Source organism: Oryza sativa, chromosome 6 (assembly GCF_034140825.1).
Source record: "Oryza sativa Japonica Group chromosome 6, ASM3414082v1".
Taxonomy (NCBI): domain Eukaryota; kingdom Viridiplantae; phylum Streptophyta; class Magnoliopsida; order Poales; family Poaceae; genus Oryza; species Oryza sativa.
This window is the reverse complement of record NC_089040.1, coordinates 30422964-30428963: the sequence shown is the minus strand read 5'-3', so window position 1 is coordinate 30428963 and position 6000 is coordinate 30422964. Positions and strand designations below refer to the sequence as shown.

The window sequence follows — 6000 nt, the reverse complement described above, 5'->3', positions numbered from 1 at the left end:
CCGATGTCATTAAATCCACAGGATTAGATAAACAGTAAAAACTATGTTGCGATCGGCTAAAATCCAACTTATATGTATATGCAATCCTTACAAGCCGATGCAACGTTCAGATAACTTATCGGCTAGCACCCCGATAAAACATTAGCATGAACTTTTCGGCTTAACAAGACTTATATTATCAACAACAATCTAGTAGGTCGAACCTAACCGATGCAGTATGAGATTGTATATGATAATCTAATACTCGATGAGCCGATAGATCTATCTAATGTGATGGATATAACAAATCTATTTAGAACAACATTGTGATTGTAGAGATATATCGGCTAAGACAGAAGATCGGACCTAACCGAGACAGTTCCAACAAAACCGATGCGTCTCTAAACACAATGCGATTAGAGATAGAATTGAGATATTAGGTAGGCAAATATATCAACCAAACCAGAGCGATCCAAGAGATCGAGACGATGCAGCCTTGAACAACACCAATACAGCCAACAGATTCACCAAGGCCCGACGGAACGTAGGACTTATCCCTTCACCGGAGATCGAAACCCGATGCAGCCCCGCGTCAGGTGCCCAAATCCCGCCGGAAGATAAGTAAAAACCTTAGGGAAGAGGGTGGCGATGCGCCGAGAGTAGTTGTATTGATCGAGATTGATAGATTACATAGACCCCGGGTGAACATATTTATACCCATGGGTTGATACAAGTCCTTGTTGGACAAGAAAGAAACTATCCTAAAGATAAAAGGAAAACATAAAGTCCTTATCGGACACTAAACACACTTTTCTAAAGATAAAAGGAAACTAACAAAATATTCCTAATTAATAGATAAACTGCCATGCCGCATCCTTCTTGAACTCGGACTCTTCTGGATAAATTCCCTTTAGTTGATCCGACTCCATCTAGAACACGGTTGCTGGCGATTCGACGACTCCCATCGGCTGATTCCATAACTCTGAAGCCGATACTGACTCTAAGCCGATGATGACTTTGGGCTTACCAAATTTCACTATTAACAACGATCAACAAATTTGTTGCAATAAAAAAATTTGTTATCTCATAATTTAACTTAATTTTTTATATGGACACGGATTGGGACAAACTTTATATGAAACTTATAGGTCTAGATGAGACCTACAATTTTATAAGTGACATCTTTTTCATTTGAAATCTTTTAGATACTCAAATCCATGATTCAATCTCAGCTAGGTGGCTCAAATGAAAAGATATGTAATTTCTACCATAATTGATGCGTAGGTGAGTTAGTAAAGGAGAGCGTGCGTGGGAGAGGTCAAGGGTTCAAATCCTAGGCATGACAAGATATGAAAAAGAAATAGTTATGATTATAGTTTAATATTAATAAAAATTTTGATTTGATATATATATAGCTAATGCCACGTATGAAGTAGTGGCAATAATCATTTATTGCAATATGACTTTTTTTGCTACATTGTGGCAATATCAAAATTTGTTACCACCAAATAAAAATCGTTGCAATAACCTATTACCACTATATTTGTTACCACGGCTAGCAACGATTTTATAATGGTGGCAACATGTATCTATTGTCACGATTTTAACATTGATGCCATGATGTTTTTCGTGGTGATAAAATCATTTTCCTAGTAGTGGACCAGGTGTCATATTTTGGTTTTTAATTTGCAATTTGCGTAGCTTTATGATGGTGTTTTCCTACTTTTTTTTTTCTATGGAAGATGTGATATCTAGCACGAGGAATTGTCCTATGTTGAAAAGGAATAACTTAGTCTTGAAAACACAGAATTTTTAATTGATCAAAATGACCAGAAGCAGAGGTCATCCATTCTTCAGCAGGTGAATTTCAAAGATCAGGTTCAAATTTGCTAGTCTAAACTTAGTTATAAAAGACAAATAATTGTGAAGAAATCCACGAAGAAAATCTCATCCCGACAGGTACTAATCAGCCCGGGCTTATGTAGAGGTCATCCATGGCCCATGGTTACTGATTACATTTCTGTTAATCCACAGAACACTTAATTTTTAGAATACAACATATAATAGGTTCATGATTGCACTGCTCACGTTTACAAAAGAATTACACCAACTTCTTCATGGCTCACATAGAGTTCTTCTCTAAGTGAGAGCATTTCTGGAGTTCTCTTTTCTTTTGTCCTCACCAATTGCTGGTGAGGAGGTATTGTACCTACAGAAAGAGACAATGTTTCTTACTTCAGAAGAGGAAAGAAACTCTCTTGGTACTCAGAATAATCTCTTATAATAGTCTTCTCCAATGATTGATTTTAAAACAACCAGATGCTTCAAAGCCAATGCTTCATTGCCCTATATATAACACCAGCTGCAGACCGGTCTTCGCAAAAAGGCACTCCATTTGCTTTGTTATACTCATAGCTCCTTTGCTTCAAAATGACGAGCATTTACCAAGAATTCATTCATACCAAGTGTCAGAGCTTCAGAAGCATTTGTAGATATGTTCTTCATTCAATTGTCCTCATCTATAGATTCGTTTCCTTGCATGTTCACCCATTCTGGATCCAACTGTCCTACTTCCTCCTCATTAGCATCCTAGGTTCAGTTCTATTAATGTTTCTGAAGCCAAGCAGCCCAGAGTTCAAGCCAGGTTACATTGACATGTTGTTCTTGTCAACCTCTGCTATGAAAACGGAGCGGATACGAACGGATAATGCTTATACCATATTCGTTTTCATATTTTTTACCGGATAGGAAAACGAATATGGATAGCTCGAATACGGAAACAAATACGGATTATCTCGAATACGAATAAGAATCGAATATGATCGGACACGAATACGGAAACATTTTTTTCTCGGAACACGAAAACCAACTCAACTTCTAATAGAAACAAATATCAACATATATAATTAGCTCATTTTATATAAAATGAGGTATAATTTATAAATATTTTTTAAAATTTAAATAATATTAATAGTATGGACTAGTGTTAAGAGATAAACTACTATTAAAAATCTATAAAGGTATATTGAAGGTTATAGAGTTAGAAAGAAATGGGGTATGTCTCATGGGTCCTGCGGATATCCGAATAGCACTGTTCACCGGATATCCGAATTATTATCCGTATCCGACGGAAACCCTGATACCATATTTGTATTCGTATCCGGGAGAAAATATTCGTATTCGTATCCGTATCTGAACTATCCGAGAATTATCCGATCCGAAAGGTATCCGTATCCGTTTTTGTCCGGATCGGACAGAAACTATCCGCTCCGTTTTCATCCCTACAACTAACCCATAGATTTGTCACAATTGGGGGATTTACTGTTACCATATAAGTTGGCCCAATAGGCACAATATAGATTACATGACTAGAGGAAATGACCAAAATACCCTTCACATCTATACCTTTAACACCCCCTATCAAATGCAATGTGTATGCAATAGCATTGCTTTTGAAACTAGACAATGGGTTAATGAGGATGATGATCCATATATTTCATTTTGAAACTAAAATCAAAGCCATGCTTGAAAATATTGTTGAAGCGTGCAATTCTTGAAAAATGATGACGAAGAAGAAGAATTCATCCCCTCCTCAATGAAGTGGACCTCGGTTCTTCGGCTCTCGTTACCTTGAAGCCTTCACAAACTATTCTTCGGCTCTCTTCACTAAATCGGAGACGTTGATGACAATGGTAAAGGACCTTCACATATTGTTCTTCAGCCCTTCACTGATTGATGATGATGATGATGATGGTGAAATGACAATGATCAGCTCTGATGTGGAGCTGATGAAGTTGGAGATAGATTGGCATGACTTTGACGAATTGAAGGATGTGCAATGAGTTTGATGGACTCGATGGCAACTAGCAAATGACACAATGATACCAGTATATATGCAGCTGGACTTGAATAGATAGACTAGATAGGAAACAAAAGAAATCGATTTGTAGAGTACATTGATATGCCAGCAAAAGACAAAATGCTGGCTGCCCAGAAACTGCAGACTAGCTGATTCTATCCAATTTGGTAGCAGAGAGCAGCAGCTGATGAAGATGGACAACTCCTGGTGATGAAAGACCACGAAAACTTTCAGTAAAGCACAGGTTTGGACAGCAAAAGCATGACCAGGAGCTGTGAGCAACTCTTTGAAGCATTTTGTCAAGCACCTTGTGTTAGTAGTTGTGAAGAAATGATCAGGAAATCAACCTAATGAATAAGGTGGTAATGACAGTAGCAAGCATGAGAAATAAGATGATATGAATTAATGAGCCGAGCAGAGACCAATCCAAGCCATGCGTAGAATGGAATTTGCTACAATGCTGCTGCTAGCCCAGAAGAAAGAAGAGGCATTTGCTTTTGCTGCTGTTACTAGCTGATGAAGAAGAGAACCACAGGTTGCCACTGCTGCTACTAAAGATGGTCAGCCCTAAACCCAACCTATCCGAAGAGAAAGAAGACAGAATAAATATGCAGATCAGACACCTTTCTTTGGTGCTGCTATTGGTTGCCTGCTGAAGATGGACGACGATGCAATGCATACTGCTGGCTGCTGCTTGTTTGCTGACGACGGCGCCGCGGCTGGATTTGGGACTGAGATCGGATCTGATGACCTCAGGGCCGGATCGAGCTGCTCTCAACCAAGATGACGGCTGCCGCTGCACCTAGTTGACGAAGATGACGACTGACGAGACGATTGGAGTTGATCTGAACTGAGGTAATGATGTGATGGGGTTTTGGGCATCGAGCCACCGGTGGCTTGCCGGAGCGCCGACCGAGGCTCGCCGGAGTGACGGCTGGGGCTCCCATACCATGTCACAATTAGGGGATTTGCTATCATTGTATATTTTTTTTGACTGGGTTATATATTATTATATTGGGACTATATAAAAAAAAACTGAAAAAACTTTCAATTCTAACTAAAGTATAATTATAGAGGGCTGCTACAAAACGGGATTCCGTTACAACGGGATAGACATATTAACTATTCTCTTGTACGAGTATCATAGGTATTAGGTCCTAGGTATCACAGGTACCGGGTAACAGGTATCGGGTATTATGCAGCTGATACCATAATAGGTATCAGGTACTGTCTCATATAAGGGTATCTCGTTCCAATGGGATACCGTTGTCTAGGTTTTCTAATAATTATAATATAATTTCACTATAACTATATTTATATTATAACTTGTATATAAGTATTTTTTAAAAGCAAACTTGTATATAAGTATTAAAATAATATATGCAGCTATATATATGACTTGTGAAGATATTACAATGTAGATACAGTAGAGTATAATTACATTGTAGTTACACTACAACTATACTCAAGGGCAAATTCAGTGTGGATACTAGGGGGAGGACTTACCCCATTAGATCACCATTGATAGAAGGAGATGAAATGAGAAGAAGAGGGAAAAAATGAAGAGTAGGAGGGACTGAAGAATGAAGAAGGACTAAAGAAGAAAGAAGGAGATAAGTTCCCCTAGATCTGTCCCTAATTATACTATATACTATAGTTACACTTTAAGTAAAAAACTTACGATATTTTTTTTGTCTAAAAAACTTACGATATTTTTTTTACCAATTCTGTGTTATATTACCACAGAAGTTGGCCCAATAGACAATATAGTAGATTACAGGGCTAGAGAAAATGACCAAAATACTCTTTACATCTATACCCTTAACAAACATCTATACCCTTAACAAGGTTGTACTTAACAAGATAAAAATAATAATATTCTGTCTTTCTATGGGAATATTTCTCATATTTCTTCTTTTTTTTAGTGCATATGGGAATGTAGGACTAACCACTGGTTACAGCTGTTCGAGGTTGCAAAAACTGCACCCGGGGAGCATCTGCCAGGACAAGCCGTTCAGCTTGTCCGGATGGTGGAGCGATGAAGGAAAGTTGCTGCTAGTCTTTGTGATGCTCTATGGAAGGCTCAAGGCCTTCACCAAAGGTACGGGTGAATATTGGAGGCTATGGTAGAAGCTGAAGCCTGAACAGAATCACTTGCAAAG

At 38.3% G+C, this 6000-nt stretch overlaps 1 long non-coding RNA gene across 1 annotated transcript; it reads right to left on the bottom strand.

Moving 5' to 3' along the window:
• Window positions 1-3278: 3278 nt before the first annotated feature.
• LOC136357070 (uncharacterized) lies at window positions 3279-4832 on the bottom strand. The gene is made up of 2 exons (XR_010742121.1): window positions 4462-4832; window positions 3279-4042 (listed from the first exon to the last, which is right to left on the bottom strand). It is a non-coding gene; the product is annotated as an uncharacterized lncRNA (long non-coding RNA).
• Between the last annotated feature and the right edge of the window lie 1168 nt (window positions 4833-6000).